The 13,373-nt window shown below is 43.1% G+C and overlaps 1 long non-coding RNA gene across 1 annotated transcript; it reads left to right on the top strand.

The window, feature by feature from the left end:
• Positions 1–6,482: 6,482 nt before the first annotated feature.
• LOC123586294 lies at positions 6,483–12,599 on the top strand. The gene is made up of 2 exons (XR_006706719.1): positions 6,483–8,005; positions 12,320–12,599. It is a non-coding gene; the product is annotated as an uncharacterized LOC123586294 (long non-coding RNA).
• Positions 12,600–13,373: the final 774 nt, after the last annotated feature.

The raw sequence follows: 13,373 nt of genomic DNA, 5'->3' as shown, positions 1-13,373 counted from the left end.
TCTAAGGAGTTTGGAAGTCAGAGAGTCTTCACTTGGTATTCTCCCCTAGGGTGTTTGCAGCTTATTGCTTTGACCATGCTACTGTTAGGTGGGAGAGAACTTTAAATGTGGCATAGATTGGGTTTTAATGAGAAAAATGAAATCAAAGGAAAGGGAGTGACTGAAGGCACCATCGGCATTTTATGGGATATGTTCCCTGGTCTCACTTGAGTTCATTTACTGCACCAAATGCACCACATCTCAGACATATTTTGTTCAAATATAATTGCTGAAGTATTTTTTAAAGTTTTCTTTTTTACTGATTTTGAGAGAGAGAAAGAGAGAATGGGGGAGGGGCAGAGAGAGAGAGAGAGAGAATCCCAAGCAGGCTCTGCACTGTCAGCGCATAGCCTGACGCTGTGGCCTGACACGGGGCTCGAACACACAAACCATGAGATCATGACCTGAGTCAAAATCAAGAGTCGGATGCTTAGCCGACTGAGCCACCCAGGTGCCCTGTGAAGTGGGTTGTAACTGATGGCCCCATCCTGGGGACTTCTTGCAAAGCATTCTGTTTTGATTTCCCCAATATAATCGTCAAGACTTAACATCCTTGTCTATAGTCTTTATAGAGACACTATATTTTTGTGGGGATTTTTTTGTCAGATAAATACACAGGAAGTGTTTACCATTATATCTGATAGCTGTGCCATGCCATTAGAAAAATATATGCATCAGTACCCATACAAGCCCCAGAGCAAGGCTGACAAGTAACTTCGTAAGTCGGATGTCTCTCAGCTGTCCTTTAGACACTGTGTTTCCACCTTTAGTCATCCAATTCCTTCCTTGTGTCCAAGAGACCAGAGTTCCAATGCCAAAGTCAGTGGTCCTGAGCCTGGAACCTGAAATTAAGTTTGCCTCTTGGTGGAGATCAAGGCAAAAGAGTGGGAAGAGGAAGGGTTTTACTTGCAACCAGTAAGGGGAAACCAGGATATTTCTCACAGCAGTGCCCGCCCCTTCCCCAACAACAACGTTGGGGAGGTTTTAAGCTGAGGAGGCATGCACATTCATGGACGGTCTTGGCAAAGGAGAGCTCCGTGTAGAATTGGGGCCAGAGTCATCCTGGATGGACAGAATCTGGGTCCTGGTTGATTGAAGTCATGGGGGCCAGAAAGGGTCCGCATCAAGGGTTCTCTGGATCCAGTTGGTCCAGGGTTTGACTTCTCAGAGGGGCTTCAATCCTGCAAAAATGACTTAAGACTCTGCCCTAGGTCATTACTTTTGAAATAGCACTGGGAGTGTTACCATTGCTTTATTGTCTCTGATAGTGTTAGGCTATTTTTAGACCTGGTAGAGGCTGTTAGATTTTGCATTCTCTTTATTTCCTAAAATATTTAACTATCGTGGTCTATTTTTCTGCAATTTGAACATATCCCAGGCAGTTCTGCAAGAAATTGGCTTGGGCAAGTAATGCCGGTCAGGCATGGGTCACAAAATGGCAGGGGGGGGGGGCGCCTAAAATGATATTCCTTATGTTAAGAAAGCTATGTCTCATCTTTCTTTTTCCAGGGGACCCCTAACTTATCTGTCTATAAGCCCATTACCATGGTAACCCTTCTGGGGCTGCTCTTTCCCTCAGCACCCAGTTGCTTGAACATACCCTCTCTCTCCCTTTGACTTCCCATTTCTTCAACAAGAAGGTACAGGAAAAGGTGTTTGAATATGTGGCCTGCATGATGCTGCTTCCTACTTCTGTAGCTGTTGGCCTCATGGATCCAAGGACAGAGATTTGTTGGTCATTCAGGGGGAGGAGTCTACTCTGTTTCCTCATGTTTTTAAAAAGAGGGCTAGGAGTACCAGGCATGTGAACATTCAGCTTCCATGGTAAAACATCTAACTTTGTTCATGCAGAGATAGTTCCATAAATGAAAGATGATTAAAGTTCTCAGAAAAAGTGCATCAACTCTCTCCAACCTTCAAATTAGCTTGTCTACATTTTGGCACAGATATCTTGATCTAGGGATCAGACAGAACCCTGGATGTAGTTACCTAGCAACAAGCTTTAAATGATAATGAGGTTAAGTAAGTTTGCCCAGGATCCAAACTGAATGAGGAACAGACACCTGGCCAAGGTACAGCAAAATCCATTAACTTGAAAAGTCCCAGGAGTCAAGGGTGCCTTCTTAGGTAGAAACAAATATAATCCTTCAAAGAAGGTAAATTGTGTTGATGTTTTGAGCTTTTATTGCATTTGAAGCTGTCCCTGTGATTGTTTTCTTTTTTCTCATTTTGTTTCTCTTTTTGTTTCTCTCTTTGTTTCTCTTTTTTCTCATTCGGCGTGTCCTCGCCCCGTCCTTCCTTTTCAAACACATCCAGCCCACCACTGAGTCTTGCCAGCCGTCCCTCCTCACACCTGTGACGTCAGATGCCCTTCCATACTTGCTCTCACCCCCTCCAGTTTACGTTGCTATGGCGTCCCCTTGACGACACTCTTCTCTGCATCTTCAGAAACCAGTCCACAGAGACAAAGTGCAAACTTTTATGATTAATTTGGCTTAGACTTTTCTGTTCCTCTTTCTAGTCCTCCCGCACTGGAATTTGTTGCGGAGCATAATGCTTAGATTACTAAAGCTTATAGTTAAGACAATTGTGCAACCAGGGGCTCAAATGGGACTGAGTGGGAAGGATCCACTTCCGTTCATAATCATGTGTGTTCCCCCTGTGACCTGAACAGGTGTTTCCTGGGAATTGTTGAGGAAGGATCCTCCCTTCTCCTCACCCACCTCTCTTCTGAGTTGAGTGCCCATGTGTGTCCGGACAGACGTGCACAAATTGCTTGCAGCCTGCCTTTTCCTCTGGGTCATTGTCAGCACCAGAACGGGCAACTGTGCCTTGTGAGAGACTATGAGGGAACACGGCCGCTGATCCTTTCTCAAGATGCAAAATTGGAGTCCGTGTTATCTGCTCATTTTCTTTGCTCTGCTAATGGAGGGATCTACCCCTGGTGATAACCTAGATGGACCTGAAGGGCATCGTACTAAGTGAAATAAATCAGAGAAAGACAACTACCGTATGATCTCACTTATAGGTGGAATCTACAACAAAACAAAAGAAAACAAAACAAAACAGCCAGCAAACTCATAGAAAAAGAGTTTAGGTTTGTGGCTACCAGAGGCAGGGTGTTGAGGAAGAGGGAATTGGCAGAAGGTGGTCAAAAGGCACAAACTTCCAGTCATAAGATAAATAAGTACTTCGGATGTCATGTACGATATGATGCGTTATGGCTAATGCTGGTCTATCATCTATAGGAAAGTTGTTAAGAGGGCAGATCCTAAGAGTTCTCATCACAAGGAGGATTTTCCTTTTTCTTTCCTTTTTATCGTATCTACACAAGATGACGGTTGCTAACTACACCTATTGTGGTCATTTCACATTATATGTGTATCAAATCATCACGTTGTACACCTGAAACCTTATACAGTAATATATGTCAATTATTTCTCAATAAAACTGGGAAAAAAGGAAAAAGATATTAGAAAATATGTTTTTGTTTTTTTATGCTTTTACTTTCAAGTAATTTCAAATGTGCAGGGAAGTTGAAAGAAGAATACAAAGGATTTCTGTATATCTGTCTGTATATCTGTATATACTGTCTCTCTCACTCTCTACACATCTACACACACACACACACACACACATACACACACACAATTCATATCTTTCTGAATCATTTGAGAGTAAATTGCAGACATGATACTCCATTACCCCGAAAACGAAGGCACTGTCCTCCGTAACCAGAATATATCCATCAAAAGCAGGAAATCAACACTTATATAATGCTACCATCCAATGCACAGACCTCATTCAAATATTGAGCTGACCCAATCACCTTTTCTATTCAGGAACGGGATTCAGCCTAGGATCTCATGTTTCATTTAGCTACTACCTGATTTTATTCTCCTTCATTCTAGAACAGTTCCTCACATTTTCCTTGTGTGTGTGTGTGTGTGTGTGTGTGTGTGTGTGTGAGAGAGACCTTGACATTTTTGAAGGCCAGGTGTTGCTTTCATTTCAATTTAGTCTGATGATTTCTTATGGTTACATTCAAGTGATGCATTTGGGGCAAAGACACCAACAGAAAGCTATTTTTTAGGGTCAGGCTTCCCCAGTCCATCATGCTTTATGTGTGACCCCCAGATGTTCCTCAGATGCGAGCAGTGATTTTGTGGGTCATTCCACAACTGTTCCATCACTGTTTTCTTTTTCCTGTGCCTCTGCGCCAAAGCAGAGGGGAGGTGGGGAAGGAGGGAGGCGTATGAGGGGCGGAGAAACTGGCCCGTCAGGTTAGGGAGGGGTGAAGTCAGGGACAGGGTTACAAGTGAGGCCAAAATGGATTTGGGGCTGGTTGGAAACACAAGTGACACGGGAGGGAAGTGAAAGCAGCCTCACTCTTGAAGGTCCTGGGTTAGGGTTGGGGTTAAGCTCATTACCATGATGTACTGCTCCGTGGTATGGGTAAGTTCTTACTAACTTTGGACAGGTCAAAAGTTAACCCACCCTCCCGGCCTGGCATCCACTTCTTCAGCAATGCCTATCCAGTGACCCTAAAAGATCTCTCACCACTTTGCTAATCAGAAGGTCCTCTGTGTATCAGCAGCCTGGCATCCTGTGGAGGGATCTACCATTGGAGATCTACCATTCTACCAATGGAGAAACTCAGCCAAACTCCAGACTGGCTAAATCACAATTTCCATCTTAAGCTTCTCAGGTGGCTCATATGCACATTCAACTTTGAGAAGCACTGTCCTGGAGAACGTCAAATCTGCCCTATAATCTTCATTAATTCATTCCAAAATATCCCAGCACTCACATCATGTGTTGGGCACTGTGAGAGACTGGGGTAGAAGGAGACTGTTTTGTCACTCTTTTTCTAGTCTTGGACTGAATGCATTTGCCTTTTAAATGCATTTTATACTTCTCTTTTAAACTCTAAAACAAACGTCCTTCACCTCAAATATTCTAATTCAATCTTTCTAGTATGGTACCAGCGTCTTTATTTTTTAAAGGCTCCCCTGGTGATCCTAATATGCATCTAAAGTTAGGTCAGTACCACTTTTTTCACACGCGGAGGAATGATAGGAATTAAATGTATCAATGTGCAGCAATCTTAGGAAGAAAAAACTTCCAATACTCCCGCCTCCTAATTCTTGAACTTCAGGATTCAGGATTTTCCTCTCTAGTTTGTTCCCAGGCTTATACAGATGTCACAATTAAGAAACACAACCTCACCAAATCCCAATTTCACATGGTTCACTTTCTGAGCTTCACCTTCTCTCTTCTGCTCGCTGTCTACGGTATCTGGGCTCCAGGAGTCCTGCGACCCCACTAGAATTTATAATCTATCCATCCCACCATATTTTCACTTCCTGCCTTATCAAGATTACATTTAGTGGCCCAACACCATAATAGCTTCTTCCTTCCCTATACCCCTGACTCCCTTGCCCCTCCCTCCTCCTCCTCCTCCTCCTTCTTCTTATGTTTATTTATTTTGAGAGGGTAGGGAGGGGTAGATAGGGAGAGAGAGAGAATCCCAAGCAGGCTCCACACTGTCAGCACAGAGCCCAGCGAGGGGCTGGATCTCATCAGCGGAGAGATCGTGACTCAACTGACGGAGTCGGGCGGGGGCCCCGCCCCTCCCTTATCTCTTACCACACCCTCAGCAAACCCCAAACCCGGTGGAATGTGACTTCCTCTCTGTTCACACCCGAACCCATGCGGTAGAATGTGGATGTAACACAAACACAACAAATACAAAATCCCAGATCGTGCTGACCTGCTGATTGATCTCGCTTTAAGTCCAATGGGCCGTCGGCGCTGCCCAACAATCCTACCCCATTTCCCTAGTCTGGTAACCTGCCACATGATTTTTTGTATTTTAGCCTTCCCCCCGCCAGACCTCCTGTTCCCACTCTCAGCAATGGTTCCGTCCTATCTCCGGGGAAAAGAGTAAGAAGTCCACCAAGCTCCTACCACCACCTTACCGCTGCCTGCTGAATTTGCACATGCTCGCCTGGCCTCTCTGGCTGGTCTGTGGGCGAAGAGCCCCGTCCGTAACCAACACCATCCCTGCCCTTGCACTCCAGATCCCACTCTTCCGTCTACACAGGCACCCGAGTGGCCAGCCCTCCCGCTCTCCTAGAACACCAGTCTTCGCCTCCTCATTTCTATCAACTTTCAGGCATGATTCGCGTCCCATTAAAAAAAAAAAAAAAAATCTCTTGAACCAGCCTCTCAGGCTGTTACCCTTTCTTTGTTCCATTTTGCTCTCTCTTATTTATTTTTTGAGAGGGAGAGAGAGAGACCACGAGCAGAGGAGGGGCACAGAGAGAGAGAATCCCAAGCAGGCTCTGGGCTGTGCACCGTGAGGTCATGACCTGAGCTGAAATCAAGAGTTGGAGGCTCAAACAACTGAGCCACCCAGGCGCCCCCCCCTGGCCCCCCACTTTGCTCTCTTCATAAGGGGCTGTCTATATGCATTATCTCTCATTTTTTTTCCAGGCCATTATTTCTTGAACTCACTTTAAATTGCTATTTTTGTGATTAAAAAAAAGATCTCCATGATGCTAAGGGCAACGAATATTCTCAAGTCTCATTTTACTTCATTGGACAGCAGAATTTCAAGAATCAGCCCACTTTACTGGAATATTTCATTTCCGGGACGTCCCTCTTGGGTTCCGCTCTGGCCCCTTCTCTGTCTCCCTTGCTTGCTCCTTCTGTTTCCTCTACTCCTTAATATTAAAATGCCCCACGATTCTGTCTTCCGTCCTCTTTTCTCCTCTCTCTGCACCTGCCATCCTGGCGCTCCCAACCGATCTCCTAAGTTTAAAAGCTCCGCTAGGCCTTCCGGGGGAGGCCCTGTTGTCTCTGACGTCACCTTCCGCTGCCGTGGTTCCTTCCGGCTGCCGCCATCATCACCCGCTCCTGGCAGGCTCCCTGCAGAGCCGCCCTGCTTGCGATTCTTCCCCTTGGAATCTTCTTTCCCAGATTTCCACGTGACTTGTTCCCGGAGCCCCTCCCAGTTGTTATTTACATGTAGGGCCTTCCTGGATCTCTGTCCTTCCATCTGTCCGTGCCCTTTCCGGCCCTGGGCGCTATACCTCTTCACTGGCTGATTTTCCTTTGTGCTTACACTGCGCTCTATAATTCACTTACTTACTTTTTGGGTTGTCTTCTGTACGAATTGAAGTCCTCACAAAGACAAGATGTGTTTTGGGTTTTTTTGCCTGATACTATAAATATCTGTAAAATGAATAAATCCTAGAATATAGATCTCTAGATACAACAGCTATCGCTCCTTACATGCTGGAAATTTAAACCAGAATTTAATTTTCCAACATATCCTTCCCCACTCTGTCCCCTCCCTATGCCGTCTTCCTAGCTCCGCGCTGTATTCCGTTTTCTTACCTTATACAGGTAGCAGCATTGACTCAGATTAGGCAGCTTCTCTAACGTCTTGCAGCTAATACACAGCAGAGCTGGCATGGGTTCCCTGTTTAACCAGAGAATCGGTCACTCTGTATTTTCAGACATTCCCAACCACTCTCTGGAGGGTGATCCAAATACAGCAGAGTCTGATGAGAAACCATCCTACCTTTCTTCTTCTTTTTTTTTTTTTTAACGTTTATTTATTTTTTGCGAGAGACTGAGCGAATTGGGGAGGGGCAGAGAGGGGCTAGAGGTTCTGAAGCAGACAGCCTCTGCTCCGGCTCACGAACCCTGAGATCGTGACCTGAGCCAGAGTTGGACACTTACCCAGCTGAGCCAGCCAGGCACTCCTGATGATCAACTGTTCTGTCATTAGATGGTGACCTGGTGAATGACATCTGATGTTCATTGTCTACAATCACGTGCTGAGGGTGGCCAGTGAGAAGCTCTGTCACCTGGATAGGGACCTCAGCAGGCAGCTGCCCAGGACACCTATGCGAACATGGACGAGGGGGCCGCTATTGGGAAAGCCTTCTTCCAGGTACCTAAGAGGAGGGTGTGTGGTACAAGGTGTGATGAGTCAGGGTGGGAGGAAGGAAACTTGGCCGAGACTCCTGGTGGGTACGTCCACAGAGATTTGGCCGTGAATGCACAGAGGTATTTCTGTTCATTTATAGCCACAGCCCCCCTTAGTGACATCCAAACTATTTATAAGATGTGCCGTCTCCAGCAATCGGGTGATTCATGCAGATTAGTCTTTATTATGCTTTTGGAATACCTGGTGTAAATTATTTTATCACCTTCAAAAGCTAATCCATCAGCATTATTATCAGAAGAAAGTCTACATCACGTTTCTTGATAAAAGAAAACGATATTAGGTCCTTTAAAGGTCATTTCAACTGTTGTAAGCCACTGAAAGGTTGTACAAATAATTTTACGTTTTTTGCCACCAACTTGTGAAAGTTTCCCCTTGATGACGACTACCAAGTGAAGACAGTATTGTTAAAAGCTCTTGTGAGAGCTCTTATGCATGTGGTTATTTCAAGTTAAAATCTGTTGGTAAAATCAAGTTCAAATATTGAATTAAGAACTAGAACAGATTTTATTAGAAAGTTTTATTTTTTTCCTATCATTGTGTATGATGTATATGTATTGATTATGTATATTGATTGTATATGTATTGATCATTGTATATGATGTATATGTATTGGTATGATATATATGATGTATATGATATATAACTATATATATATAGTTGACACACAGTATTACATTAGTTTCAGGTGTAGAACACAGTGATTTCAACAGCTCAACATGTTATGCTCTGCTCACCACAAGTGTGGCCACCATCTGTCACCATACAACCCTATCACCATACCCTTGACTGTGTTCCCTCTGCTGTACCTTTCATTCTCATGACTTATTCATTCCATAACTGGAAGCCTGGATCCACCATTCCCTTCACCCATTTGGCCCAGCCTCCTCCTTCCCTCCCCTCTGGCAACTATCAGTTTGCTCTCTGTATTTATGGGTTTGTCTTTGTCCATTTGTTTTGTTTTGTTTTTTTTTGGATTCCACACGTAAGTGAAATCATATGATATTTGTATTTCTCTGTTTGACTTATTTCACTTAGTGTGATATCTGGTAGGTCCCTCTTTGTTGCCACAAATGGCAAGATCTTTTTAAAGGCTGAATAACATTCCATTATATATATATAATGGATATATAGATATATATATATATATATCTCACATCTTTTTTATCCACTCATCTATCAATGAATACCTGGGGTGCTTCCATATCTTGGCTACAATAAACCTGGGGTGTGTGTATGTTTTTGCATTAGTAAATACCCAGTAGTGGAGTTACTGAACATAGTAATTCTATTTTGAAGATTTTGAAGAACCTAAAAATGGGATGTACCATATGGTCCAGTAACTCCATTCCTGGGTACTGACACTAATTCAAAAGCATATCCATACCCCTATGTTTATTGCAGACTTTTTTTTTTTTTTTAACAGTTTCATGTTTATCATCGAATTTGCCCAGAGAGCTGAACAAAGGACATTGTTTTCTGCGTGTGCCGTGATGTGAACATCGTCGAGCGAGCACAGAGCCGCAGCCTCGCTCAGGGAGAGGTCCGAATCTCAGTGGGTGTCAAGACGAAGGAGCTGTGATCGTCAGTGAGGTGCCCCAGTAGTGTCAGAGGCCAGTGTTAATCAGAAATTTGAGAATTGCGGTGTAACTTCTCAGTGGGACACTAGGGCTGACTGAAATATACAACAGTGATATTAAAATGTTGCTAAAGGTCTCCGATTCTGTCTTCGATTCATTGATATTAATGGTTCATTTTGAGCAACACATGGTAATTGCCAGTGTGCTTTTCCTTCCCTTTAATTGTGTAAAAGACATTAACACATAGTTGTCTTTAATCTAATTAGGGATTTTGATCTCAGCGCAGGTATGAGTGCTTTCGTTAGTCCCAGTCAACTTCGGTCCTACACTCATGGATTTCTGCACTGTAGTTTCTGGTTGATTTGCTTCTTCCATCACCAAGTGATTTTTAATTGCTTTCCTGTTGGCAGGTCCCATTAGTTTCTCTCATTCTGAGGTGGGTTTCTCCTTTGCTTGGAAGCCCGTACTGTATCTCATTTAATAAACCACAGCAAATCTTTTTAACTGTACGATTTCATCAGACGACGCTTCTTACCTACTTCGGTATATTCTCTTTCTGGTTGTTCTTGTGCCAGACGATTTGAAGCTGGTTCTGGAATGTTAACTGTGGGCAGCATGGCTAACTCAGGTTTGCCTCTTTTAAAGTCTCTTTGTCAGAAGCCTAGGTAAAAAGAGCTCTTTTGCATCACTAAATTAGGAAAAGACCATATTAAATAATAATACCCGTGGTTGTCAAAATGGACTTGAATCCACTCTTGTGCTTCCTTGGTGACTTTATAAAATCACATAAACCTTTGGAAATTAATTTGGCTATATTAAGCACGGAGAAGGCACTATTAACTTACATCATTTCAGGAATTCTACTGCAGAAATCATCTAATACAGGGGAAAATGATCTCAGGATGTTTATGCAACAGGGGAAAGAGTGAAATTGATGGAACCAAATGTTCAAAATGGAATAATAATTAAATTAACGATATTATTTTTGTTCTAAGGAGCATTTTGTGACAAGGAAATATCTGACAACATGAAAAAATTTGCTTCACATACTACTAATTGAAACTCACAACTAAATACCCTGTAATTAAGCTATGTGCAAACACTCATTTCAAAAAATCTTGCAAGGAAATGAACAAGAATGGTATTGGGTGAGTTAGGTAATGATGACAGGATCACAGGATATAAATTTTCATTCTGTAATTTTCAAATTTCTATATAATACAATTATACTTACTTAAATTTTAAAATAAATAACGTTTAAGAATAGGGCCATGCAATTTGAATTTGAAAAATCCTGACATATCATCCAACTGACTGACATGGCCCTAATAGAGGGTGTGAGAGCTTTGATTCATCACATGCTCTGCACCCGTGCGAGCTGTCTTTCAAAACATCACCATTTGTTAATGTAAGAAGCAAACGTGGTTTGTTTCTATTGTAACTTTCATCCTTTAAAAAAAAATTTATTTATGGAGTGCCTGGGTGGCTCAGTGGGTTGGGCGTCCGACTTCGGCTCAGGTCATGATCTCACAGTTCGTGGGTTCGGGTCCCGCCTCAGGCTCTGTGCTATATCAGCTCAGAGCCTGGAGCCTGTTTCGGATTCTGTGTCTCCCTCTCTCTGTGCCCCTCCCCTGCTAATGCTATCTCTCTCTCTCTCTGTTTCTCAAAAATAAATGTGAAAAAAATTAAAAAAAAAAGTTTATTTATTTTGAGAGAGAGAGAGAGAGAAGGCACAAGCAGGAGAGGGGCAGAGAGAATTGGAGAGAGAGAATCCCAAGCAGGCTCTGCACTGCCAGCACAGAGCCCAATGCGGGGCTCGATCCCACAAATCGTGAGATCATGACCTGAGCCAAAATCAAGAGTCAGATGCTTAACTGAGCCGCTCAAGCTCTCCTCTTTGCCTATTTTTCCATTTTAGTATTTTTTGGTGATTGATTTATAGAAGACCCATGTAGATTAAGGAATTTTGGAATGATTGTGGAATCGTTGTGTTCTTCTTCTTATTTTGTTTATTTATTTTTGAGAGAGAGAGACTCAGAGCAGGAGTGGGGTGGGTCAGAGAGAGAGGGAGACACACAATCCAGAGCAGGCTCCAGGCTCTAAGCTGTCAGCACAGAGCCCAACACAGGGCTTGAACTCATGAGCCCTGATATCATGACCTGACCCGAAGGTTGGCTCAACCGACTGAGCCCCCCGGGCACCCCCATTGTGTTATTTCTTGTTGCCAATTTTCCCCTTTTAATTTATTGAATAATGGTTTTAGGTACAAAGATGTTTAAAATATTTTTTGTTATTTAAATCAATAATGTGGATTCTATTTTCTGTACATAACTATTTCCTACTTTTTTCATTTTGGGGCACAGAAACCACTTAAGAGTATTTTCTACACACACATACAATTTCACATACATGAAGAAATGCAACGTTGCCAACATCCCAGAAGCCTCCTCTGTCTCTTTTTCACTTTGTGGTCACAAGACCCCTCTTCCCTCCAGCGGTAACTGCCCGTGGGAGGCAGCCTCCATCCGTGTTCTTCCCTTCAGCACGGGCTGGACTTGTTGAATTGCCACAAACCAGTAGAATCCAGGAGAGACAATGAGGAGGCAATTTAGAGATTAAGTTCCATTGTGGTTTCTGTTTCTTCTTTCTCCTCCTCTGCTCCTCCCTGTCCCTCTCTTAGCCCTTGCTCTGGGGAAAATCAGCTGCCTTGTCGTAAGCCCTGTGGAGAGGTCCATGGGACCAGGAACTGGCATCTCCTGTGAACAGCCATTGAGCATCTGAGGCTGCCAACGGCCACATGAGTGAACTTGGAAGAAGATCCTGACCCAGTCCAGCCTTGAGATGACAGCAGCCCCTGTAACATCTTGATTGAGCCTGTGAGAGGCACACAGCTAAGACCCATGGGGATTCCTGACCTGTAGCAACTACGGGATAATAAATGTTTACTGGGGGCACCTGGGTGGTTCAGTTGGTTAAGTGTCTGACTTCAGCCCAGGTCATGATCTCACTGTTTGTTACTTGAGCCCTGCATTGGACTCTCTGCTCTCAGTGCAGAATCTGCATCCGATTCTCTGTCTCCCTTTCTCTCTGCCCTTCCCCTGCTTTCTCCCTCTCTCCCTCTCTCTCTCTCTCTCTCTCTCAAAAATAAAGATTAAAATAAATAAATAAGTAAATAAATAAATGTTTACTGTTTTAAGCCACTACGTTTGGAGATAATTTGTTATGCAGCAATAGCTAACCAATACACTATTCATTTTTATGGTAATAATTTACATGGTAAATGGACCGTGTAAATTTGGCTTCCCTAAAATTGCAAATTGATGTATAGGTATATCCTACCATTATTTATACCTAGCTTCTGCCACATAACAATTGTAGGATTCATCAGTTTTGTGGCATGTAGCTGTTGTTTGTTTATTTTTATGGCTGTGTGGTATTCAATTTTAAAATATATATCAATTTATTCACTAATTGTCAATGGACATTCGATTTGTATTTTTGGCTATTACGAGCTATGGTGCTGTCACCATTCTTCTACGTGCACAGTGGTGCAATACCCATTTATTACCCAGCAGCGGAATTCGCTGTGTGATAAAATATCGATGTCTTCAGATGTTCAAACTATTTTCTGAAGTATTGTACTAATTTATTCTCCCACAAGCAGGTTATTAGAGTTCTTTCATTCCACTTTCTTGTCAAGTCTCATAAGACTTGAAATATTCCTTCAATCTGGT

The sequence above is a fragment of the Leopardus geoffroyi genome, chromosome C3, assembly GCF_018350155.1.
Source record: "Leopardus geoffroyi isolate Oge1 chromosome C3, O.geoffroyi_Oge1_pat1.0, whole genome shotgun sequence".
Classification (NCBI taxonomy): domain Eukaryota; kingdom Metazoa; phylum Chordata; class Mammalia; order Carnivora; family Felidae; genus Leopardus; species Leopardus geoffroyi.
Note: the sequence above shows the minus strand (reverse complement) of the source record. Positions and strands in the feature narration are given on the sequence as shown.